The 27,903-nt window shown below is 42.9% G+C and overlaps 1 protein-coding gene and 1 long non-coding RNA gene across 2 annotated transcripts in view; one reads left to right on the forward strand and one right to left on the reverse strand.

The window, feature by feature from the left end:
• LOC146349795 (uncharacterized) overlaps window positions 1-27,903 on the forward strand; it is an 87,585-nt gene that overhangs the window by 50,884 nt on the left and 8,798 nt on the right. The window lies entirely within an intron of this gene.
• The window catches only part of ROBO2 (roundabout guidance receptor 2), a 721,099-nt gene that overhangs the window by 26,129 nt on the left and 667,067 nt on the right, over window positions 1-27,903 (reverse strand). The window lies entirely within an intron of this gene.

Below are 27,903 nucleotides of genomic sequence, written 5' to 3' on the forward strand. Positions count from 1 at the left end.
CCTGGATGCAGTGTTCATTGTATATTTATAAGTAACCACATAAGGCATGTTTGAGGAGTTAATTGTTTATTCTGGAGCCCAAACCATTCAAGAACAGGCTAATTCAGTTAAGGGTTCTCCATATTTCAATATTTTTATGCATGCAAATGTTAATATTGTATGGAATAGTTATCTTTGCTTCTATACTAATGGAGTGTGCATCTGCAGAAACCCTTATCCCATTCATTTTATATGCATTGATTATATCAATCCAAATATAGCAAAGTGTTTCGATTCTAGTCAGAATATATATGATTGGGCTTTGTTTTTCCTGCTGAGAACTGTTTTTCATATATTTAATGTATTTATATCGCTAATAAAAAGTTAGAAATTATGATATATTTTTTGTAGCTCCTCTACAAATTTAGGTGGGATTTGCCATGCTTCCATAATTTTTTTAATAAGCGTTGAGGAAGGTCTAGTTTCAAATTCAATGGAAGTGATATTTGTGCTACCAGAATCCATAGATTTGTTGTCGATAATCTAATGTTAAAGCATTCTTAAGAGTTCTGGACAATACTGTAATTTACTAGTCATTTATTGTTCTTGAATGCAGGGTTTATTATTAGCTCATTTAATTTTTTCACACTGGACCATGCTTAGTAACTCATCAGCCAGAGTTACTCATGAGCAAAAACATCCCAAAAGATGAGCAAGAGAAAAACCCTTGTAACTGTAAGAGCAATTTGCAAGTCTTAGGGGAAATGCAGTGAAAGCATGAAGAAGGAAAGATACTGACAGCTCCATATATAATCCACAGGAATGTACATATCAGTTTTCTCCCAGGATTGAAAGTTTTATTTTCCACATAGGCAAAAATCCAAAGGTGCAATCCATCATCTTCCACATGGGAGGGGCTCCCATGTCTATAAAGGTGTCTATAACGTTCTCTGTGGCAAGTGCACTGGTTCTTTCCAGGGTACTTGTAATATTTACAGGCGTAGGCTGCATACCAGGGCTCTGAAGAGTAGGAGACAGCTGTATTCATCCATATGAAGGTATGAATGAGGCTTCCACTCAAAGAAGTGGTTGAACACACAGCAGTGCACTTGGCGCGATTTTACCACGCCTGCAGTCAGTGGAAGGCACTCTATAGATATCCTGTAGACTTACATCCTGCACATGCAGCAATATGAGCTGCAAATGCAGGAAAAGTTGGATTATGGCCAACATTATAATGATGAATAATAAAATAATAAATTATTGGATACTAAAAAGTCTGCCCTTAGGAAGCAGTAGGGATGGACGAAAGGGATTTACCTGGTCCCGCAGCTTGCTTCGCGGTGGGGGGGAGGTGCTTCGGTTCTCCCCCCGAAGTTCAGGCGAGGGGGGGGAGGCGCCCCGCCTCGCCCGGCCGAAATTCAGGCCGGGGGGGAGGCGCCCCATCCCTCGCCGCCAAAATTCAGGCCGGGGAGGAGCGCCCCGTCTACCCGGCCGCGAAAAAAAAAGTAAAGTAAAAAACAACAACACACACCCGTGATAGGCTACGTAACGATTTACGTAGCCTATCACGGCTAGATTTCCAAAGTCAGCCGTGATAGGCTACGTAAATCATCAAGTAGCCTATCATGGGTGACTTTGAAAAAAAAAAGAAAAAAGCGTGTACGCAAATGTACACTATTTATTTAAATGTGTACGCTATTTGCGTTGCCCTTATTTTCGCCGTAGTCTACGTAAATCTTTACGTAGACTAGACGTGCCAAACTAAGGAATGCAAATGGCGGCGCCCCATGGGCGCCATTTGCGTACGCGCATTTTTTTTTTTAGTCAACCCTGATAGGCTACATGACAATTTACGTAGCCTATCACGGCTGAATTTGGACATCTAGCCATGATAGGCTACGTAAATCGTTACGTAGCCTATCACGGGTGTGTGTGTGTGTTTTTTACTTTCCTTTTTTATTTTGCAATGGTGGTGGCGGCAGCCGGTCAGAAGACCGGCCGCCGCCCCCGCCGAACCGCCGTCAGGACCCGCCGCCGAGAGGGGCATTCTCACGAGGTAAGTCCCATCCCGGGGGGTGGCGGGGGGGGGGAGAATTTCACCAACAATTTTGGGGGGCCGAATGCGTTGGCATTCGGACACCCGGAGATTCGTGGAGAAATTCTCCGCCATCCCTAGGAAGCAGACAGTACATTTAATGGTCAGAATGGTTTATACTTTGCAGCCATCATAGGAAGGTCATTTAACCATTCCATATGGTAGTTCTTATGTGATTGTCATGGGCAGCAGCTCACTGTATAGATTATTCAGTTTTTCGCAATGTCACTGCAGTGATGTTGTCAAAATATATTGATCCATGTGGTATGCTCTTCTTCAAGCAGTTCACATGGTAACACCTGTCATATGAGCCATGTTACCATACAGGCTTCGATGTGGCATCTATAATGCATAAACAGGTCCAAGAGTAGTCGAGAACTACTGTTCCAAATGTATCTTGATTTTCCTAATACATCTTCTACTATCCATGAGATATAATCCCACAGTCAAATATAATAAACGACTGGGTTAAGTGCCTTTAAAGGCAACCATTTAATAAAGCTGTTAAACTGTTGCATTGTTAAGAGTGATAAACTTTCACCAACTCACCCCATGCTTACAAAGTCTTCCCAGAAAATACATTTGGCAGGAGAGGTGCAAGAAAGAAGCAGTAATGGAGATAAAAGCTAAGTGAGCAGTTCTTCACAAGAAATATTATTGATTGTGAAAAGGTTTTGCAAATGATAAATCATCAAAAATTGCATGGCAAAAATTAGTAGTCTCTTTGAGGCAGTATTAAAAGGCAGTGCACGTCAGTAAATCTATAGTGGAGTCAAGAGTAGTGATAAAAAGTCTGTGCTATGCATTGCTTTGTTTTTCTTGAAGTACTCTTTTTATTATTAAATAGGCAGAAATATAAGCCCATCTGGCTTATTATATGCATGTTAGGTATATTCATATTGAGATTTCACTTTTCTTAGAAGGAGAAAAGGAAGGAAGGAAGGAAGGAAGGAAGGAAGGATGAAAGAAAGAAAGAAAGAAAGAAAGAAAGAAAGAAAGAAAAGGGAGAGACCCCGGTGTCATGCAAAAAGCATTAGCTTTGAGTCTACAAACCTGTTTTTGATAGGCTGGTTCCATCCAGCCTAAACCCAGCTTTATCTGCTGCTGCAACCAGAGCTTGTGCAAAACTGCCGCTGGTAAAGATGGAGTCATCTGAGGAGCTACCTACACTAGATCTATGACTAGAAAAGTTACGGTCCTCATCAGACGCAGAACCCCATCCATTTACAAGTGAACCTAAAAACAAATGTAGGGGGCTAGTGAGTAGTACACATGGAATAGCTTAATTGTTTATGTAAATTTCAAAGGGCTATTAAAATCTCTCTTTTCCCTCCACCTTCAAAACATACTGAAGAATCCACTGAACAGGGAAATTCAGTTTAAAATTGACCAAAGTTTTTCCTGCCACTATGGATCTCAACTAATAGAGAAGTTCAGAGTAAGTCAGTATTTTATCTAGAATTTTAAAGCTAATAGATTAAATTCCAGAACTCAAAATAAGAAAACATTTATAGACTATATCAGACATTTCCCTTGTATTCCAAATTTTAATTTTTAAACAGGATACTAAGGGCTGGATCCAGATTTCAGCATGTGGAACTGGACTGGGGGAAGCAGACATCCTTGCCCGCCCTCCATGGTAGCCCCTCCAGCCCCATAAAAATACTAGAAAGAGTCCAGGAAGTGCTAGGGGGAAGGGGGATCTCTGAAAATTAGGTGAAGGCACATTCTGTGAGCAGAGCCCTTCCAGCCACAGAAGGCAGATGCTGGATCCATCCCTAAATCACTTCATTCCACAATTTTATTACAATTAGGTTTGTGTCACACAGGTAAGGGTCATATGAACTAAATTTGGGAAGGGCAATGACACATTATTTAATACTGACACACCTAGTCATTTGAATGGAATCTTCCTGGTTGGTTGATGGATTGTATAAAAATTCAGATGCTTAACATCAATAATAAAAATGTATGCCAGCCTCATAACCTTAAGGGTAAGAGGTTATGACCACTTTTGAGATAAGATTGTCTATAGCATGAAAACCTGCGTCTGGTGAAATTCGTTTTTCCACACAATTATTAAAGGTAAAAGAGCTCTGTTAATGCTTTACATGTCATGAGAGTCTGAATCCTGAAACCATCATTTTCAGCCAAACTGTTGCATAGATCACAATGTTTACTAATATTTTTTTGTATAATAGTTTCCAGACTAAAACTAGAAATATAGTACAATAAATGCTAGGATAAATCTAGGATCTGCCTTCTTTGGACCTTTTCATGGATGGTGCCCCCACCTGATTTTGGGGGTCCTCCCCCTCTGCACCACACTCACCCTATTCAGCATGGTCTCCATCTGTGTAACATGTTTAGGGGGCTGGAGGGACTGCCATGGGAAGCAAGGAGTAGAGAAGTACGTTTCCACCAGCCCAGCTATGTGTACCTAAATCTAGATCCCAGTGCATAGTTTGCAGTGCTGGAATGACCAAATCTGTCACCATCAATATAGTGGCAGGCTGTAATAAACACACATTTGTGCACTCTCAGGTACAAGACCTCCCCCCCCCCCGAAAGGATCTACAGAGAACGGACAGGCAGAAAGTGGGTTAAGTGCAAAAAAGAGTGACTACTTGATTCTGCGTGCCAAAGGCACAAATGAAGTTGTTACTTTACAAATGGACTCTACCTGACATAGATGTAGGTAAGTCAAGATAACAGCAAAGGCAAGCTGGAAAATAGCCCCTTTTGAAACAGTCCATTAAAAAATAAAGGTATACGCAGGGACCACTGAAAAAGTCTAGCTGGTGGGATTACTATGTAATAACAATATAAATGAAAAGAGAATAAATAATAGAATATAGATAAAAACTCAAAGGACAGTTAATTAAAACACACCTTGCTAGATTTGATCACCAAGAAATGTGACCATATGCATCACTTTAAGTAAGTATGTCAACTGGTGAACATGCACACTTAACACTGAAAACAGGTATAGATGGTAAAAATGGGGTCCGTGGCCACAACCAGGAAAAACACCCATGTGCATGGGAAAGACCCAAACAGACATACTGAATTTTACTCCTTGTCTCCACAGTTGAAGAGACAAGCATTGCTGTTCAGTTAAATACCCCCCCAACAGAAAACAAAGTGCTAAATGTGTTCATAGCTCTCTCACATAAAGCATGTTCCTTTGGATCTCACCCTGTGTTTATATCAGTAAACAAAAATTCTAAAAAAGAACATGGTGATATTTGTCATCTTAATACATTTACCCATATATTTTGTTAGTGACTGCACAACTTACTGAAACAGCTGGTTTCTTATACACACACAGACAGAACATTTATATTAACACCTTGACTCCAAGAAGCAATATTATGAATTGGTGCACAGGAACACCAAGCCTCAGTACAAGGCCTTGTAAAATTCCTAGCAGTATGATTGCTACACCAGTACCACAATCCATTAGCCAATACTGACAAAACAAATATCAGACCATCCTGACCTACTCTTTTAAGTGTCTGCCTTGATGTGTGTAAAAACTATTACTGGTTGTAAAGTGTTCTAGCAGGAGAAAGCATGGCACTGCACAACTGAAAAATCACAATAAGCTATCAAGCCCCAGAAATTGCCATCTAAACAGAAGACTTTGATATATGATCTTCATGGCTGAAGGCAAATTGGGAACTATCTAGGGATGGCCGAATTCACCCACCATCGCCTTGCGTGCTGCTGCGTACCTGGCTGCCCAACCCTGCTCAGCATACAGCGCGATCCACCAGATATTCCACAGGCACACAGTGCGTAGTGTCCCGCTTACCCACGAGCCACCATTTTGCAGAAAACCTAGGTAAGCTTTTTATGTAAATGGCCATTTTGTGCAAAATGCAGCCACAAATAGCACCATGTGCCCAAAATTGTAGGTGCAAATGGTCTAAGTAGACCATTTACATCTGCAATATTCCGTAAATGGCACTATTTACGGCCACCATTTTGCACAAATGGCCATTTACGTAAAAACCTTACCCAGGTTTTTCCGCAAAATAGTGGCTTGCAGGTAAGCGGGGATCCCAGCGCTTGCCCAACTCGGCGCACAGCCAGTCAGGGTAAGGCAAGCATGGGACTAAACAGACTGATGTCCGAGGGGCTGAGCAAAAGGATGTCTGCCGGACTCTACCCCATTCCTGGACTTCTATGACATCCCTAGAAAATCAGATAGAAAGGAATATACAAACTAAAGTGCTTAAAAGTAAGACTTAAACTACATATTACGTAGGAGATCTGTGACTGGATCTCTGCCATCTTTTTCTTTGTTTAAAAGCAACATTGTAGGTGGAGTATGTTTATGAATTGGGTTGGGGCTCAAAGCACTGAGAGAGCCACTTTAACTCCTTCCCTCTGCACTATTTCCCACAACTTAAAGCTCGTATTAGCTGTTTAGAGGAGAAAAGACAGGAATTAGTATTTACCTATCTTTCCTGACTCTGAGGCTAATATCTGTGTTGGGGAGGTTTTATCAGAGATTCCCTCCTTCATCATGGAGTCCCCGCTTCAATTTTTCCCTTCCTTCTCTGTGGCTTCATTTAATCAAAGAAAAAGACACCTCTGCTTATGGATCTCTCATGTCACGTATAGTTTGTCCTTAAGGATCTATTTTCATAATACTATCAGAATATTTTGAAGACAGAAATTCTAACTGAACAGAAATGTTGAACAGAGTAGGAAAAAAAAGATGACCTGTAATGTTACGGAAGATTTGTGGGAATATATTTTCATGGCCATCAATTTAAAAGTAAGTTGCTTTCAAATGATATACAGATGAAGTATGGTGCCAATTAAGGTCAGATGCTGGAGCCCATGTAAACAAACTTCATATCTGCTAGAAACTCTTCTCCTTTGAAAAGAATATAATTAAGGAGGTAACAGGAAAAATTGTTTGTATATTAAGCAATCATTAGTTGTTTTCCTGGTTTATATTAAAAATCACTTAAGACAGCTTGTGGCTAACATAGAGATCCTAGGTGAGACAATGGTAAGCGATGAGGTGGGTCTACCACTTCATCCACATCCCTGTCGGCTCCCACTGGCCAGGGCAGAAGGTTGACGGTATTTGGTTTTTCCCTGTCTTTTCCTCTGGTGGAGCAGGGTGATTTAAATTTTCCCTCTCATTGGGGCATAAAGGAGGGCATTTTCCTACAACAGCTCCAAGCTGGAGAATGGAGCAGCTTGGGAACCAATGCATCCAAAGCTGCCCTGCCCTGCCCTGCCCCTAGAATGCCCCATTTTGGGGCTTTTTACTGGCTACCACTGGCAGTACCTTTCCATCAGCACAAACAGTGGGTGGCTAAAGTAAGAATATGAAAGCCCAGGAAAACCTTTGTCTAAGAGGCAAGTTTTGATAAGGGACTGAAAAGAAGGGAGGGAAATTAGAATGGGTTTAAGCAGTAAGAGCTCTCACTTTCATCGTTTTTGCTGTTAAAAAGCTACAGAAAAATGTTATTCAACTGAACAGAAGGTATATTTTGCAACAAACTCAGACTACTGAAACTCATCACACTATGTAATACTACTGTTGTCAGTAAGTAATGGTTTGTAATAACAAAACTTCCATATTCCAAATCAGGAATACTCTTGTTTCCCTTGAAAGTCTTCTGATGACTTGTTGGAATCCTCCGAACACTCTCCAAATTTCACTTTAGGAAACATTTGGAGACATCCTATGGATGTATAGAACTCCTTCTGAGACATTTTACTAGTGTTGTCAAAACCCTGAGTTGGATCCAATGCTGGTCATCCACTAGCGAAATGGGAACCACTAGAGAAATGCCTTTCAAGGACCTCCAAATCTGCTGCAGAGGGTTAGGGAACCCTCCAGAGCAGATTTGGACCGCACACAGGAGTCTGCAGGGTTGGATGGGGAAGTCCCACTGCACCAACTGAGCCAGCGGAAGTGTGCTTGCGCAATGTTGGATTCCACCCTCTGTTTTGTTTCCCTTCAAACTTGGAGACAAGGATGAATTGCAAATTTGCTTTAAATCTCAATTAGGTGATTCTAGAATTAATTTTGTCACAGGGTAACAGTAGGATAAGAAGTACTGACATTTCTCTTGGATCAGCTGTGCCTTTTTCAAATGTGACTAAACAAGTTCTATGCAGGTGCCTTTCCCATACAATGCAGCTCACTCTATTTTCCAATAGCTAGTTTGAATTTACATGCTTTCCGCCAGCTGTAATTGTTTTCTTCTGCTGAAAGCAGCAGTAAGCACTTTATCTAGAACAAAATCAACTATTTGAAAATGATGAATTCTGTTGTTACTTTTCCATATAATAAAAGGCACTGTAGCAATCAAAAGTTATAAATAAAGGAGGGAGTAAGGACTGGATTCAAATGTTTGCTTGTAGATTTTAGTATTACCAGATTTTTGTGGGTGATATAAAAGACTGCTATTACTTTTGTTCAAATATAGCATTCTGCTTTTTGGAGCTAACAAGCTCATGTAACAACAACATGTATATATTATAGGTGTGCACTGACCACTAGATTTGACTGACCCCTGATTAGACACTTCAGAAACTGGCCCGATTCTGCTTGGACTGATTCAGATCCCACGTGCTTCTACTCAGGTACTGAACCTGAACTGAGATTTGGAAATGGAAGGCTCTGTGCCTTCCATAGACTACCATTGGAAATTTAAAAAAAATGATTACAATCTTTTTTTCTCTCCTGGAGAATGGGATGATATTTGCAGACATAGTAGCCCCTTAGGAGGGATTACGCCTACCAAAAGTCAGAAAACACATGTACACTTTGTTGTGCTATGCATATACACATGCACTAGAATGAGCTCCCCCAAACTTTTGTACTTCTTGGCAGAACTACATGAAATTTGCAGAGATAGCTGTCCCTTCTGAGGGGGTAGAACCTCAGAGTTTTCAGGGAACAGGCACAGGTTTTTCTTGTGGACCATTGTTCTGAAAGTGACAAATAGTCTAGAGGTGTCCCTAAGAAAGAAACCAGCAAAGTTTCAGAAGGATAGGTGCAACTAGGGATGTGCAAAAAACCCTTACCTGGAGTCCACAGGGGGTCCATGGGGAGGGGGAGGCGATCCACCCACCCCCCCAGAATCCTCACTGGCCGGCTCCACTCCATGGCAAGTCCGCAGAGCTGCCGGCCGCATCCAGCTGCTGGCGAACATCTGGCCACTGGGACACAAATGGCGTCCGACATAGCGGACGCCATTTGCGCCCCTGTTCTTTGCCGTGATAGGCTACATAAATATAAGGCAAAGAGAAGGAACGTAAATGGCGTCCGCTACGCTGGACGCCATTTTCTTCCGCAGGACAGCAGTGGATGGACTGGATCAGCTGGTTGCAGGTAGGATCTGTTGCAGGGCAACTTCGAGGGGTGGCAGAGGTGGGTGGTCCATTCCACCACGGACTCTGGGGGGCCAGATTCTAAAGAATCTCATTGGAGTCCATGGCGGAATTCTCTAACATCCCTAGGTGCAACTGTTTATGGAGAAGGAGAGTTTTCAGATTCTGATGGGGGGAAACTTCCCCTTTCCTCTCCCTGTGGTTCTTTGGCAATTAGTATGAAAATGGCACAAGTCATAGAGATGTTTCCTGGCAAGAAACCTGTAAAATTTCAGAATGATAGGTGCAGGGGCTAGGGAGCTTTGATGATTAAAACCAGTTCAAGGCTTTCTTCATACTGAAGCCTGGTGGCAGAGGGTAGTATCCTATAGGGACCGTGCGTGTGTAGCCAGCCCTACAGGCCCCGGTCTGTGCACAGACAGCCTCACCAGCCCAGGTCCATATGCAGCCCCCACTGTATGCAGCCACAATAGTGCACTTCTGGGAGCAAGCCCCAGCACATGCGAAAACGTGCGTTTCCAAAAGGAGCGTGACCTGTCCCTTTGAGAAATGTGCAGTTTTGCACATGTCAGGGCTTGCCCCTGGAGGCACGGTAGGGGCCTGGTGGGGCTGGCTGCGTATGCACAGCCCCTATAGGATACTACCCAGTGGAAGAACAGCCATCTCATGGTCTCATCCTTGGCCCCCACCCACTCCCAAGCACAGTGATTGGACCTCCTGGTAAAACCTGCCCTAGGATTAGAAGGTGAACCTGTCAGTCACTACACCTCCTTCCCTCCATCCCCTCTCCTCCTATTCATCAGTGTTTTAGATAAACTAAACCTAAAGATACTGTTTGGAAAGGAGACCAAATGTGTTTCCAAGTACGAATCAGTAATGAAGACTCGTTCTGGCCTGGTTTTGGCTATGGTGACTTCAGCGGGAAGCCTGCTTTGTGTCAGGGGCCTGATTCTGCTCGGGCTTCATCTGAATCCTATGCACACCCCTAACAGCTATACCACTCTGTCTTTCAAACAGTAGCATTTTTCTCTAAATACGGTGGTTCTACTTTAGAAGCAGAATTAGAATTATTTCTTATGTACTTCTCCACTTCATACAAGAGGACTTTTGTCTTAAATTTAGTTGTTATTTGTTTGTTTTGTTTATATCTTGTCTTTCCACTAAACATAAGAGAGAGAAAAGTTGTGACAGCAGAACTTACCATGACAGAAACAAGATTTAAAAACAAATGGAAAGATCCATGGTTTTCATGTGGGGATTATTTTTAACATCCCACTACTGTCAGCCTAGGAACATATTACATCAGAATCAAGTGGTGTATTTTCATGTGCACTCCCATGCGTATATTCTGAGACAGTGCAGTCTCCCTGGGTCTCTACCACATGCGGTTACGGAACCTGAATCAGCTCTGAGTTACTGTAATGGCCTTTATTTACATACAAGTGTTTTTAATTATCTATCTGTCTATTTACACTCAATCACACATGCTACCATTAAACTGTTAGTGTGTTGCCACCTCTGATCTAGAGGAAAATAAATTAACAATGAAATCCTGTACATGTCTACTCTGAAGTAAGTCCCACTGAGTTTAACGGGGCTTACTCCCAAAAAGTGGGTATAAGATTGCACTGTAAATCTTACAATCATAATTGATGTCATCACTAGCACAGACCATTCAGATTCTGCCCTTTGCTTGTACATGGACTGTCAGTTATTTACTGCAGGTTGCAAGGAGCTGAATAAAGGTCCTGTATTTTGGCCAGCCTGACTGCAAGAGCCTCATAATATATGGCTGCCTTCTACACTAAATGGGACATAGTTTTGACATAGTCTAATCTGAACTATTCTTCAGTTCTGTGGTACATATATGAAAGCCAATTATAAAAATTACTACTATTCATAATCAAATTTTAAATTTCATTTTCTCTCAAAGTAAAGTCCTTTGATGATTTCCATAGAAAAGAAAAGCCAATAACTTTACTTTCACTTAAGTGATTATTACTTTTCCTATTTGTCTTAGTCATCTCAACAAAATAGATGTAACTTGAATTTTTGTCTCCATTATGAGGTGATGATATGCCATAATTGCAGCCTGAACATTTACAGTGATTCCTTTATACATTTAGATCCCAATGTAGTATCAAAGTCAGTCAAGACAAATGTACAAGTAATGTACTAGGGTTTGAAATGCTTCTTATTGTCATCAGCCAGAAGATTCATAAAGCTTTGTTCACACAGAAAAATTCCACTCTGCCAGCACTTCTGAACAATTTCTACGTTGGCAGTGGTCAGCTTTTTGTTGTTTATGTTTGTGGTCTGTTTTATATTAGGCAATCCTATACTTTAAAGTAGATTAGCCTAAGGTGGTCAAAGTTGGATTGTAAAAATGGAAAATTGTAGCTTCAGCTATGGTGCAAGGGTTGAAAGAAGGACAAACACCTGTTAATTTGGATTCTGAGAAACATTGTAGCTGCATGAGAGCCCACTGTTTAAATAATTGCATTGGCATTAGCAATGACCTTCAATGACAGCAGCAGCAATGACAAGGAATCTGAAGGCTTGCCTACTAGGGATGTACGAAAGTCACTTACCTTTTCGCAGGGATGCTTTGCAGTGGGGGGGAGGCGCTTTGCTTCTCCCCCCGAAATTCAGGCCGGGGGGGGAGGCTTCCCGCCTCGCCCGGCCGAAATTCAGGCCGGGGAGAAGCGCCCCGTCTCCCCGGCCGCGAACTACGAAAGTAAAAAAAAAAAAAAAAGACCCCGTGATAGGCTACGTAACGATTTACGCAGCCTATCACGGCTAGATTTGCAAAGTCAGCCGTGATAGGCTACGTTAATCGTTATGTAGCCTATCACGGGTGACTTTGAAAAGAAAGAAAAAAAACTGCGTAAGCAAATGGCGGCCCCCATGGGGCGCCGCCATTTGCGTTCCTTATTTGGTCCCGGTAGCCTACGTAAAGATTTACGTAGACTACGGCAAAAATAAGGGCAACGCTATTTGTGTACGCGTTTTTTTTTTTTCAGAGTCACCCGTGATAGGCTACGTAACGATTAACGTAGCCTATCATGGCTGACTTTGGAGATCTAGCCGTGATAGGCTACGTTAATTGTTACGTAGCCTATCACGGGGTTTTTTTTTTTTTTTTACTTCAGCTGTAATGGCGGCGGTGGCAGCCGGTTGAAAGATCGGCTGCCACCCCTGCCCCTGCCGAAAGCCCGCCGAACTGCTGCTGGGACCCGCCGCCGGGAGGGACATTCGCCTACGGTAAGTCCCATCCGGGGGGGGGCAGCGGAGAATTTCACCGCCGATTTCGGGGGTCCGAATGCGTTGGTGCTTGGCCCCCCGAAGATTCGGGGAGAAATTCTCTGCCATCCCTATTGCCTACACTCATAAAGCCCACTGACAGGTATCCCTTTCTTCTCATCCATGTGGGAACCAATGATACTTCCAAGCAAAGCTACAAATAAATCACGTCAGACTTTGAAGCTTTGGGAAGGAAACTCAAGAACTTTGGGGCCCAGATAGTTTTCTCATCCATCCTTCCAGTAGTTAGAAGAGGGATTGAAAGGGAAAGAAAAATACTCCAGGTGAATGAGTGGCTACAAAGGTGGTGCCGGCATGAGAGATTTGGATTTTGGGACCACAGGCTATCCTTCCTGGACACTGGACTGTTGGCAAGGGATGGGTTGCACCTCACAAGGGCTGGGAAGAATGTGTTTGGCCACAGCATGAAGAACTTCATCAGGAGGGCTTTAAACTGAATCCTACGGGGGAGGGTGATGTAAAGTTGGGGGTAACAATGGATGAAGGCTCATGCACCACAACGGAGAGAGCAGCTCTAACAGCGCCCAACAATAGTCTTCAGAACATGTAGGAAGAAAGCCAGACTATAAAGAACATGGTCCTCGATGTCTATATACTAGGGATGTCAGAGAATTCTGCCATGGACCGGATTCTTAAGAATCCACCCCCCCCCGGAATCTGGGTTGGAACAGCCTCCCCCCCGCCACCCCTCAGAATCCCCCCGGGATGGAGCGTACCTGGTGGCGGATGCAGTGGCTCCAGTGGCGGCTCTGGCTGGTCTCCCAGCTGCTGCTGGGCTGCTGAGGCTGCAAATGGCGGCCATCGTAGCAGCCACCATTTGCGTGGCTGCCTTTCTTTGTGATAGGCTACATAAATACTTATGTAGCCTATCACGGCAAAGAGCAGGGGCGCAAATGGCAGCCGCTATGCCATTTGCGCCCCTGCTCTTTGCTGTAATAGGCTACGTAAGTATTTACATAGACTATCACGGCTTGGCAGCCACGCAAATCGCATAATGGCCGCCATTTGCGGCCGCAGCAGCCCAGCAGCGGCTGGAATTCCGGCTGTGGCTGGCCCTGGCCAGCGGCTCTGTGGAGTCGCTGCGGAGCGGAGCCAGCCAGGGAGGATTCCAGGGGGAGGGACAGACTGCCTCCCCCCCACCCCGGATGCCCCAGAACGGAGCCAGGTAAGTGTTTCGTACATCCCTACTATATACTAATTCCCAGAGTATGGGAAACAAGCAGAATGAACTTGGACTCTTAATACAGGAGGGAAATTATGACTTGAGAGGAGTAACTGAAACTTGGTGGGATGACTCCCATGACTGGAATACAGCAATTGATGGATATAACTTGTTCAAAAAGAACAGGAAGAACAGAAAGGGAGGTGGAGTTGTACTACAGGTTAAAAATACATAACTCTGCACAGAAATACAGGAGGATGAGCTTGGGAGCACAATCGAGAGCATCTGGGTTATTATAAATGGAGCAAAGAATAAAAGGAACTTGGTGGTCAGAGTCTACTACTGGCCACCCAATCAAGGAGAAGACGAGGATGAAACTTTTGAAAGGCAAATTGCCAATGTTTCAAGAAAGCATGATGTAGTAGTAATGGGGGACAATTTCCCCGATATTTGTTGGGGGACAAATTCTGCAAAACATGGCCCCTCCAGGAAATTCCTGACTTGTGTGGTGGATAACTTCCTCCTACAGAAAGTAGAGGAAGGAACTAGAGGATTGGCAATCCTTGACTTGATCCTAACCAACAGAGATGGCTTAGAGGATAAAGTAGCAGTTACGGAAACCCTGGGGAAAAGTGACCATGCTATACTTGAGTTCTTGGTTCTAAAGGAAGCAAATGTAGGGATGTACGAAACTCCCCTTACCTGGCTCCACCAGGTTCCGCTGCGGGGGGAGGCACTCCATCCCTCCCCCCAGAATCCTGGCTGGCCGGCTCTGCTCCGCGGGGATTCCGCGGAGCCACCGGCTGGCTCCATCAGCAGCCGGCCATCTGGCTGCTGGCTAGCAGGAACGCAAATGGCAGCGGCTGTAGCCACTGCCATTTGCGTCCCTGTTGTCAGCCATGATAGGCTACGTAAAGACTTTTTGTTTTTTTTTAAAAAAACAAAAAAACCCGCGCGTACACAAATGCGCCCATAAATATGCGTCTATAAATAGCGTCCGCTACGCTACTTGCGTTCCCCTTATTTTCGCTGTCTTAGTCTACGTAAATATTTACGTAGACTAAGATGGCGAAAATAAGGGGGAACGCAAATAGCATCCGCTACGCTATTTGCGTTCCCCTTATTTTTGCCGTCATAGTCTACGTAAATATTTACGTAGACTAAGACGGCCAAAAATAAGGAACGCAAATGGCGGCGGCCGTAGCCGCTTGGAAGACCAGCTGCCACCGCCACCGGAGCTGCCACCGTCCGGAAGATCCGCTCCAAGTAAGTCTCGTCCCGGGGGAGATCCGTGGGGGGGAGGGGTGTGGCAGGCCGTTCTGCCACAGATTTCGGGGGGCCGAATGCACTGGCATTCGGCCTCACCAAGATCCGTGGCGGAATTCTCTGCCATCCCTAAGCAAACGCGAGCGTAGCCAAACACATACCCTGGATTTTAGGAAAGCCAATTTTAATAAACTCAGAACAATGATAAATAAGGTCCCATGACAAGCGACTCTAATGAGAAAAGGAGTCCAAGATGGGTGGGAGTTTTTAATAAAGCAAATTCTAAAGGCACAATTACAAACAATTCCAACAAGAAAAAAAAGGTGGAAGGAAGACAACAGAAGACGCCAATGTGGCTTCACAACACGCTTAGATGTGACCTGAAAACAAAAAAGCACATATATAGGAAGTGGAAGAAAGGACAAGCAACAAAGGAAAGGTACAGGCAGGTAGCACAAAATTGCAGGGATGGCATCAGGAAGGCTAAAGCTGAGAACGAGCTGAGGTTAGCGAGGGATGCTAAAAGCGACAAAAACTCTTCAGATACTTGCATAGTAAAAGACAGTGGAAAGAAATGGTGGTTCAGCTATTAAGTAAGGATGGTAAAATGAGAACAGATGACAAAGAAAAGGCAGAAGTACTCAATTCCTGCTTTGGCTCAATATTTACGTAGGCTAAAATAGCTAATCAAAAAGGGATGCAAATAGCGCCCGCTACGCCATTTGCGTTCCCCTTTATTTTCGCCGTCATAGTCTACGTAAATATTTATGTAGATTAAGAGGGCAAAAATAAGGAACGCAAATGGCGGCGGCCATACACACCGCCATTTGCGTACGGGGGTTTGTTTGTTTTTTAACCCACCCAGCCATGATAGGCTACGTAAAGATTTACGTAGCCTATCACGTCGTGTTTTTTTTTTTTAACCTAGTCATGATAGGCTACGTAAATCTTTACATAGCCTATCACGTCTTTCTTTCTTTTCTTTTTTTACAAGAGTGGAAATGGCGGCGGTGGCGGCAGCCGGTCAGAAGACCAGCCGCTGGAGCCGCCACCACCGCCCGGAAGATCCGCCTCAGGTGAGTTTCGTCCTGGGGCTATCCGCGGGAGGGTGGCAGGCTGTTCCGCCACGGAGTTCGGGGCCCCAAATACACTGGCATTCGGCCTCACCGTGATCCGTGTCAGAATTCTCTGCCATCCCTACTTGAGAAGAGGAGATACGATAGCGCTCTTCAAGTACTTGAAAGGTTGTCACAGAGAGGAAGGCCAGGATCTGTTCTCGATCATCTCAGAATGCAGGACACAGAATAATGGGCTCAAGTTACAGAAAACCAGATTCCAGCTGAACATCAGGAGAAACTTCCTGACTGTTAGAGCAATACGACAGTGGGACCAATTACCTAGGGAGGTAGTGGGCTCTCCCACACTGGAGGCGTTCAAGATGAAGCTGGACAGCCACTTGTCAGGGATGCTTTGACTTAGATTCCTGCATTGAGCAGGGGGTTGGACTCGATGGTCTTATAAGCCCCTTCCAACCCTATGATTCTATGAGTCACGCTTTTCCCTTTGCCCACCAGATACAGCATTGCTATGTCCATGCCCAAACAACTGTGCCACCATAATATTCTCTAAAGACTATATTGGAATTGCACGTGAAAGTTATAGTAGTTTGCACATGCATGTGTACACACACATGCACATACAAGCGTTGAAAATCTGTTAGGGCACCATCCTATTGAGATAGTTGGCAGCCTCCAAAGTTGGAGGCTGCTGAGTATCTAATGCAGGGCAGCCAGAGCACTGAGGTGATCCTTGCCTCTTTTGGCTGCCCTGCTTTTGGCTAGATGGCCAATTTCGGCTGTCTAGCCATGGCTTTGGGGAGGGGGAGGGAAGGAGGCCACACGGTGCATAGGAAGCTACGTAAAGTGGCTTCTGCAGTCTCTCCCCAACCAGACAGTGGACCGCCCCTTTTCCCCTCTCTCCGCACTACATTTCAAAGCGTGGAGACGTAGCTGGTGTGGAGGCAACCGCGCCAGCTGTGAGGGGCTGCAGAGCACGGTTTCTGGGAACTGAACAATCCTATGGCCCTCTAGACAGTGTCTAGTGGCCATAAGATTGGTCCCTTATTTTTATTTTTAAGTACTCATTTTTCAGGCAGTTTGGCATATTTCATTTAGTGGACAGAATGTGCTCATGGCATACATAGATGCTTCAGAAAGAGGAACTTGCTAGATTTTGTATCACATAAAAATGGTAATGTAACAATTAGCAGGGTCATATTATAAAGCAGATATTTTACTCCAGCTTAATGGATGTAGGGATACGTGTTCATCAGCAAGGATAGATCTAGCAGAAAATGACATGTAAATGAATTGATGACTGATCATAAATTCATTTTAGTGCTGAAGATGTAATGGAGGCACAGCAAGATAACAGTTTATCATAGTATTTTACTGCTCAGCAACATTTGAACAACTACTTAATGTTCTATGTGCACACTAACAGCTTGAATAAATTTGAGAAAATTTTGTGCCTTTCAGAAATATAGAGGGGGTGGGGGAAAGAGAAGACTGCAGGAAAAGATTGAAATTTCAAACAGAAATAAATTTGGCTAAGTGGCATGAATTCATTTTTCATTAATCCTTTATAAATATTTTGATGATCTTTGCATTTATAAAAAGTGTCATACAGACACACACCCATATTTGGAAATGGCATGCATTTTGTTTATTATATTCTGCAATGGAAAAGAAGATTCCACTTCATATTTAGATGTTTAGATTTAATTGGGATATTGTCACTGATGTATGATGTATGGTTTAAATAAAGGTCTAATTACCAAGCATTAACATGTGTTTCATTTTGTATTCTTGCAATGAATATGAACCTGAGCACACTCCGGGAGATAGCGCAGGACAGGGGGGACTGGCGTGCTATGGTCCATGGGGTCATGAAGAGTTGGACACGACTGAACGACTGAACAACAAAATTCCTTTTTTAACATGATTTTACACAGTGTATTAGCTCTCATATATGAAACTATGCTTTACAGCCATATTTGCTTCCTTAGTAATGTCAGCAGGGATTTCATTTTATTGCATCCAATGATAATTTCACAGTAGTATGTCCTACACAGAATCTATGCTACATTATGTCTTAAACGTGTTTCCAAATATGCCTTGATTAGCTACAAAAAGGAAAGTTGATTTTATGAAACTTTTGAGAACTTAGACTGGATTCTTCATTTCTAGTTACCTTGAAATTAAACATTCTAATTCTGTAAGAGCCATTTAACATGCCACTTATTCACCTAACAGTCCCAGATCTCTTGTGAATGGTAGGCAATATATAGACACAATGACACATAAGGAAAGTAGCCTTGCATATAAAACAGTTGATGTCCAAATGGCCCTGAGAAAGGTCTAAAGATAAAGGAGCAGAACTAGTTTTACTTCTTGGATGAGAAGATGCTGTTCTGAACTCTTTTGAAGAGGAGTGAGCAACAAGTATAGCAAATAAAAACTGTGGGATTGAGCTTATAACTAGGAAATGCTGTGTGTGAATTGGCCTTGAGTCTTACCTTGCCTTTGCAAAGATGATAACTAACCCCTTCATGCTTAAAACTGAAACTTCCAAATAGGCCAAAAGACCCTACACTGTGCTGTTGTTGTTGTTCAGTCGTTCAGTCGTGTCCGACTCTTCGTGACCCCATGGACCATAGCACACCAGGCCTTCCTGTCCTGCGCTCTCTCCCGGAGCGTGCTCAAGTTCATATTCATTGCATCAGTGATGCTATCTAGCCATCTCATCCTCTGCCGTCCCCTTCTCCTTTTGCCTTCAGTCTTTCCCAGCATCAGGGTCTTTTTCAGGGAGTTTTCTCTTCGCATTAGGTGGCCAAAATATTGGAGCTTCAGCTTCAGTATCTGTCCTTCCAATGAGCACTCAGGGTTGATTTCCTTTAGGATGGACTGATTTGACCTCCTTGCAGTCCAGGGGACTTGTAAGAGTCTTCTCCAGCACCACAGTTCGAAAGCATCAATTCTTCGGTGCTCAGCCTTCCTTATAGTCCAGCTCTCACAGCCATACATTACTACTGGGAAAACCATAGCTTTGATTAGATGGACCTTTGTCGGCAAGGTGATGTCTCTGCTTCTTACTATGCTGTCTAGGTTTGCCATAGCTTTCCTCCCAAGGAGCAAGCGTCTTTTAATTTCATGGCTACAGTCACCATCTGCGGTGATCTTGGAGCCCAAGAAAGTAAAATCTGTCACTGCTTCCATTTCTTTCCCTTCTATATGCCAGGAAGTGATAGGGCCAGATGCCATGATCTTAGTTTTTTTAATGTTGAGTTTCAAACCAGCTTTTGCACTCTCCACTTTCACCCTCAACAAGAGGCTCTTTAGATCCTCTTTGCTTTCTGCCATTAGGGTGGTATCATCTGCATATCAGAGGTTGTTGATAATTCTCCCAGCAATCTTAATTCCGACCTGTGATTCATCCAACCCGGCATTTCTCATGATGTACTCTGCATATAAGTTAAATAAGCAGGGTGACAATATGCAGCCTTGTCGTACTCCTTTCCCAATTTTGAACCAATCAGTTGTTCCATCTCTGGTTCTTACTGTTGCTTCTTGACCCTCGTAAAGGTTTCTCAGGAGACAGGTAAGGTGGTCTGGTACTCCCATCACTTTCAGAATTTGCCACAGTTTGTTGTGATCCACACAATCAAAGGCTTTAGCGTAGTCAATGAAGCAGAAATAGATGTTTTTCTGGAATTCTCTTGCTTTCTCCATGATGCAGCGAATGTTGGCGATTTGATCTCTAGTTCCTCTGCCTCTTCTAAACCCAGCTTGTACTTCCAGTAGTTCTCGGTTCGCATACTGCTGAAGCCTAGATTGTAGGATTTTGAGCATCACCTTGCTGGCATGTGAAATGAGCGCAATTGTGCGGTAGTTTGAACACTCTTTGGCGTTGCCCTTCTTTGGAATTGGAATGTAAACTGACCTTTTCCAGTCTTGTGGCCACTGTTGAGTGTTCCAGATTTGTTGGCATATTGAATGCAGCACTTTAACAGCATCATCTTTTAGGATTTTAAATAGCTCAGCTGGAATACTGTCATCTCCGCTAGCTTTGTTGTTACTAATGCTTCCTAAGGCCCACTTGACTTCACTCTCTAGGATGTCCAGCTCAAGTTCAGTGACCGCACTATCATGGCTATCAGGGACATTCAGATCTTTCCTGTATAGTTCTTCTGTGTATTCTTGCCACCTCTTCTTAATCTCATCTGCTTTTGTTAGGTCCCTGCCTTCTTTGTCCTTTATCATGCCCGTCTTTGCACAAAACGTTCCCTTGAGATCTCCAATTTTCTTGAAGAGATCTCTAGTCTTTCCCATTCTGTTGTTTTCCTCGATTTCTTTGCATTGTTCATTTAAGAAGGCCTTCTTGTCTCTCCTTGCTATTCTCTGGAACTCTGCATTCAGTTGGGTATATCTTCCCCTTTCTCCCTTGCTTTTCGCTGCCCTTCTTTCGTGACCTACTTGTAAAGCCTCATCAGACAGCCACTTTGCTTTCTTGCATTTCTTTTTCTTTGGGATGGATTTCGTTGCTGCCTCCTGAACAATGTTACGGACCTCCGTCCATAGTTCCTCAGGCACTCTGTCTATTCGGTCTAATCCCTGAAATCTATTCCTCACCTCCACTGTATATTCATCAGGGATATGATTTAGGTCATACCTGAACGGTTTAGTGGTTTTCCCGACGTTCTTCAATTGAAGCCGAAATTTTGCAAGAAGCAGCTCATGATCTGAGCCACAGTCAGCTCCAGGTCTTGTTTTTACTGACTGTATGGAGCTTCTCCATCTTTGGCTGCAAAGGACATAATCAATCTGATTTCGATATTGACCATCTGGTGACGTCCATGTGTAGAGTCGCCTCTTGTGCTGTTGGAAAAGAGTGTTTGCTATGATCAGCATGTTCTCTTGGCAAAACTCTATTAGCTTTTGTCCTGCTTCGTTTTGTACACCAAGGCCATGCCTGCCTGTTATCCCGGTGATTTCTTGACTTCTACTTTAGCATTCCAATCCCCTATGATGAAGAGGACATCTTTTTTGGGTGTTAGTTCTAGAAGGTGTTGTAGGTCTTCATAGAACCGATCAACCTCAGCTTCTTCGGCCTCAGTGGTTGGGGCATAGACTTGAATTACTGTGATGTTGAATGGTTTGCCTTGGATTCGTACTGAGATCATTCTATCATTTTTAAGATTGTACCCCAGTACTGCTTTTCCCACCCTTTTGTTGACTATGAGTGCTACTCCATTTCTTCTAAGGGATTCTTGCCCACAATAGTAGATATGATGGTCACCTGAATTAAATTCGCCCATGCCTGTCCATTTTAGTTCGCTGATTCCCAAGATGTCAATGTTCAATCTTGCCATCTCATGTTTGACCACCTCCGGCTTACCTTGATTCATTGATCTGACATTCCAGGTTCCTAAACAATATTGTTCTTTACAGCATCGGATTTTCTTTTCACCACCAGACACATCCACAGCTGAGTGTCCTTTCGGCTTTGGCCCAGCCGCTTCACTCTTTCTGGCGCTACTTGGAAATACCCTCTGCTCTTCCCCAGTAGCATATTGGACACCTTCCGACCTGAGGGGCTCATCTTCCGGCGTCATATCTTTTAGCCTTGTGATAAGTTCCATGGGGTTTTCTTGGCAAGAATACTGGAGTGGGTTGCCATTTCCTTCTCCAGTGGACCACATTTTGTCTGAACTCTCTGCCATGACCTGTCCGTCTTGGGCGGCCCTGCACGGCATAGCTTAAGGCTTCACTGAGTTACGAAAGCCCCTTCGCCACAACAAGGCAGTGATCCATGAAGGGGACACTGTGCTACATTGAGTGAAAAGTGCCAGTTTGCTCACAGCAATGTAACAAATCGGGCATTACAATCTTTACAGAATAGCACTTTAATGTTTGAAATAAACCCAATATTTAATAAATTTCTGTATGTAGATGGTTTTATTGTATTTGCAGTTCTATTAAGCACACACCACAGAAGTAAAGGCTTGCTAGCCATTATGACACATAATCTAGATAAAATGGAAATGGTGTTTGCGCAACATTGCAATTTGGCCTAAGTTAAGTTTTTATAAGAATTTATCAAAATTTGCAAAGTTCTTCATATTTGGGAGAAAGAACTTGAAACTTTGGCTGCAATACTACACATATTTTCCAGGGAGTAAGTCCCATTTAACTCAGTAGAAATTAATTTGGATTAGACCTGATAGATAGAGTGCCTGAGGAACTATGGACGGAGGTCCATAACATTGTTCCGGAGGCAGCAACTCAATCCATCCCAAAGAAAAAGAAATGCAAGAAAGCAAAGTGGCTGTCTGATGAGGCTTTACAAGTAACTGAGGAAAGAAGGGAAGCGAAAAGCAAGGGAGAAAGGGGAAGATATATCCAACTGAATGCAGAGTTCCAGAGAATAGCAAGGAGAGACAAGAAGGCCTTCTTAAATGAACAATGCAAAGAAATTGAGGAAAACAATAGAATGGGAAAGACTAGAGATCTTTTCAAGAAAATTGGAGATCTCAAGGGAATGTTTTGTGCAAAGACGAGCATGATAAAGGACCAAGAAGGCAGGGGCCTAACAGAAGCAGATGAGATTAAGAAGAGGTGGAAAGAATACACAGAAGAACAATACAGGAAAGATCTGAATGTCCCTGATAGCCATGATAGTGCAGTCACTGAACTTGAGCCGGACAACCTAGAGAGTGAAGTTGTGGGCCTTAGGAAGCATTAGTAACAACAAAGCTATCGGAGATGATAGTATTCCAGCTGAGCTATTTAAAATCCTAAAAGATGATGCTGTTAAAGGGCTGCACTCAATATGCCAACAAATTTGGAACACTCAACAGTGGCCACAAGACTGGAAAAGGTCAGTTTACATTCCAATTTCACAGAAGGGCAACGCCAAACAGTGTTCAATCTACCGCCCAATTGCGCTCATTTCACATGCCAGCAAGGTTATGCTCAAAATCCTACAATCTAGGCTTCAACAGTATGTGAACCGAGAACTACCGGAAGTACAAGCTGGGTTTTGAAGAGGCAGAGGAACGAGAGATCAAATCGCCAACATTTGCTGGATCATGGAGAAAGCAAGAGACTTCCAGAAAAAGTCTATTTCTGCTTCATTGACTACACTAAAGGCTTTGATTGTGTGGATCACAAGAAACTGTGGCAAATTCTTAAAGAGATGGGAGTACCAGACCACCTTACCTGTCTCCTGAGAAACCTATACGAGGGTCAAGAAGCAACAGTAAGAACCAGACATGGAACGACCGATTGGTTCAAAATTGGGAAATGTATATGACAAGGCTGCATATTGTTGCCCTGCTTATTTAATTTATATGCAGAGTACATCATCAGAAACGCCGGGTTGGATGAATCACAGGTCGGAATTAAGATTGCTGGGAGAATTATCAACAACCTCAGATACGCAGACGATACCACCCTAATGGCAGAAAGCGAAGAGGATCTAAAGAGCCTCTTGTTGAGGGTGAAAGTGGAGAGTGCAAAAGCTGGTTTGAAACTCAACATTAAAAAAACTAAAATTATGGCATCTGCCCCATCACTTCCTGGCATATAGAAGGGGAAGAAATGGAAGCAATGACAGATTTTACTTTCTTGGGCTCCAAGATCACCGCAGACGGCCATGAAATTAAAAGATGCTTGCTCCTTGGGAGGAAAGCTATGGTAAACCTAGACAACATAGTAAGAAGCAGAGACATCACCTTGCTGACAAAGGTTCGTATAATCAAAGCTATGGTTTTCCCAGTAGTAACGTATGGCTGTGAGAGCTGGACTATAAGGAAGGCTGAGCACCGAAGAATCGATGCTTTCAAACTGTGGTGCTGGAGAAGACTCTTACGAGTCCCCTGGACTGCAAGGAGGTCAAATCAGTCCATCCTAAAGGAAATCAACCCTGACTGCTCACTGGGAGGACAGATACTGAAGCTGAAGCTCAAATACTTTGGCCACCTAATGCGAAGAGAAAACTCCCTGGAAAAGACCCTGATGCTGGGAAAGATTGAAGGCAAAAAGAGAAGGGCATGGCAGAGGATGAGATGGCTAGATAGCATCACCGATGCAATGAATATGAACTTGAGCACACTCCGGGAGAGAGCGGAGGACAGGAAGGCCTGGCATGCTATGGTCCATGGGGTCACAAAGAGTCGGAGATGACTTAATGACTGAACAACAACAGACGTGTATAAGATTGCACTGTTAAACATTTTTAATGTGGAAGAAAGCAAAACTGACAGATCTGCCTATCCCTAGCTGTGGCCAACAACACTCTGGAATGCATGTTTTGGCAACTATCATCTACCCAGAGCAAGATGTTTTTATTGAGGGAAGCTTTTAAGAATTTATGTTAACGAATTGGATTATTAGTAGTTTTATTTTGTTCTATCTGTCTATCACTGGCATTTAGCATTAATAGTTCTATTTTCATTTTTTAAAAATTGCTGGCACCGTTGAATTTTTTTAAAGGCAAGATTATCTATTTAAAATAAATGCATAACAAACTATATTATGTTTGGAGCTGGGAAATTTAGTGTTGTGCACTGTATGGCTTGTATGAATTATCAAGGATCAGATAACACAATTAATTGCTTCCTAGCGTATATTCACTTTTCTTTCTTTGTCCTTATAAAACATGTTACAGTTATCATTGATGCTTGCATTATTTGCCCTGAATTAAGGCTTGGACATAATTGCTGTTAGTTCATTGTCTTACAGTTGCATGTGGTCCTTCTGACATTACATCTTCAGGCATCATCTTCTACTCTTATTCTTTTATCTGTTCGACAAATGGGACAGAGTAAGGGCCTAAATTGGAAAAACGCCAGGGCAGGGTCTCTCCCGATGGTAGAAGTCTTTGTCATCGAAGAAAATAGTAGGGGGCTTAATGACGCACAACGTTAAATACCATTCAGGCTAGGGGTTGACCTTTGAACTTACTTCATGCCATTAGTAAATAGCCCAGATAGCAGCAGGCAGTATGCAGCCACTAGTCCAGAGCCCATGTGTGCGTTTGAGAATTTTGTTTGGTAAGCAGGACATGAATATAGGTTGCTTCGTCCTCAACACACACAAAAATGAGTGGTGTGGGCAGACTGAAGTCCTCTGCCCACCAGTTCTCTGCAAACAGATTCGTTTTGTAGTAAAAGGGGTGCATCCCTTCACCACAAAAAGAGGTGGAAGACTTCATATTTGAGGACGTGTGTCATCAGAATCTTAATGCTCACTCCCAATTTCTTCTCTGGCTTCAACTTGTAACTTCTAAAAAATATATAGAGAGGAATTAACCTGTGATGCTCTTGAATCTTGCCTATCGTATTCTTGGTCAACTAAATAAATGCTGACATATGATGCATTTGAATGATCAGAGGCAAGGAAATGTCTTTGATCTATTAAAGGAATGAATAATCATGTTGAAATTAAAATGAAAGCACTGAATTAAGTTATTCAAATCAGCAGAAATTCCAAAAAGTCAAATGAGGAAAATGAGAGGGATTTTTTGTTTTGTTTTTTGTAACAGAGATTGTGATATTCTGAGTGTCCTGCATCTCAGACCATACAGGTCTGTAAATACCTCGTGATAATGCTAGTGGCTAACTCTTCCTCCCCAGCTTGAACTTCAATAACATTATCCTTTGAAAAGATGCTTCAGAAACATGTTTTCTTTCTTGCGCTTGATCTACGTATCACTAATAAAAACAGGGCATGATCATGCTTTCTTATAGTTATTAAAGAAGACAAAGGGGAGCACGTAAGAGGATATCTAGGGCACAATCCTATGCAAGTTTAGCATGGCTGGCTGTGGAATGCTGGGATTTGTAGGACTTTTTCTGTTTAAACATGCATAGGGTTGCACCTTAAACTAATTCATATGTAAAGACTAAAGCTCAGTAAGGACTGTGCAGGGTTGTTGTTGTTTGCCTCAAAAGAGTGATTATCAATGGGATCTTCTCAAACTGGGCAGAGGTAACGAGCGGGGTACCGCAGGGTTCAGTCCTGGGCCCAGTGCTCTTCAACATTTTTATTAATGACTGGGATGAGAAGGTGCAGGAAATGCTGATAAAATTTGCAGACGACACAAAATTGGGTGGGATAGCTAATACCTTGGCTGCAAAAAAGGCAAATGCTATTTTGGGCTGCATTAATAGAAGCATAGCTTCCAAATCCCGGGAAGTACTAGTTCCCCTATACTCAGCACTGGTTAGGCCTCATCTGGAGTACTGTGTCCAGTTCTGGGCACCACACTTTAAGAAGGATGCACACAAGCAGGAGAGGGTTCAGAGGAGGGCAACAAAGATGATCAGGGGAATGGAAACAAAGCCCTATGAAGAGAGACTGAAAGAACTGGACATGTTTAGCCTTGAGAAGAGAAGACTGAGGGGAGATATGATAGTGCTCTTCAAGTACTTGAAAGGCTGTCACAGAGAGGAAGGCCAGGATCACTTCTCAATCATCCCAGAATGCAGGACACAGAATAATGGAAGCCAGATTCCAGCTGAACATCAGGAAAAACTTCCTGACTGTTAGAGCAATAAGACAGTGGAACCAATTACCTAGGGAGGTAGTGGGCTCTCCCACACTGGAGGCATTCAAGATGAAGCTGGACGGCCACTTGTCAAGGATGCTTTGACTTGGATTCCTGCATTGAGCAAGGAGTTGGACTCGATGGTCTTATAGGCCCCTTCCAACACTACAATTCTATGATTCTATGGCCCAAACACATCACTGTGTGCTCTAAGATCTTGGCATAATAACAAAGTGGTAGCATTTTTAAAAGTATGTTAATTCAGGGCTTGCCTGGTTCATTTTTTTTTAAAGCAGAAATTGTAAGCGATATACTTGTACATTTTTAGGAAGGCCAGATTGGAAGTGACTTGTAGAAATGTAAATCTGCAAACTGTCCATTAAAAAAATAAAAACCTCTATCAACACTGACATATTACATACAAAGGGACAATACATAACAAGCAGTGTTTTTTAAAAGATGTATTATAACTAAGAACTTCTTTGGATTGCTAGTGGAAAGCTTTGCTAGAGAGTATTTAAAAAATATGCAGAATTACAGTCTGAAGAAGATTATACTAGAGATACCAGCAAATTTGGGCAAAGTGGCTTAAAATCCTTTTTGTGCTAATAAGCCAATCTTCTGAATTCAGAGATTTAAACTTGTAACTACAAGCCTTCAGTTGGATCTGGATTTCAAATCACAGCAGTCAAGCTACAGTTCTTAAATCTTAATTAGCTTGGCAAGCAGGCTGGCCCCAGAGCACAAAGGAAGGAAAACTGGAAAGTGGGATGAAGCACCACTTCCTTTAATTCAGCAAGAGAGAGAAGAGGGAAACAGAGGTACTGATGCTTCATTACTGTCATATTCCCACCTCTGACAGTAGAAACTGCAATGTGTTTTCATAGCTGCAGTGTTTAGATAAGGGCATAAAATACACATCACAACTTGCAAGGCACACAGAAAGAAGGCAAACATTAAATGAAACTGCATTAATATGTCTTCAGTGAGCAGAAATATCCTGAAAATATATTCAGAAATTAGTACTGTCACATAAAGATCAACAACTGAAGAGATGTACAATATTTTTAATGAGCTATATAGACCATGCATG

Source organism: Heloderma suspectum, chromosome 3 (assembly GCF_057233095.1).
Source record: "Heloderma suspectum isolate Gila_16-S chromosome 3, 16-S_ref, whole genome shotgun sequence".
Taxonomy (NCBI): domain Eukaryota; kingdom Metazoa; phylum Chordata; class Lepidosauria; order Squamata; family Helodermatidae; genus Heloderma; species Heloderma suspectum.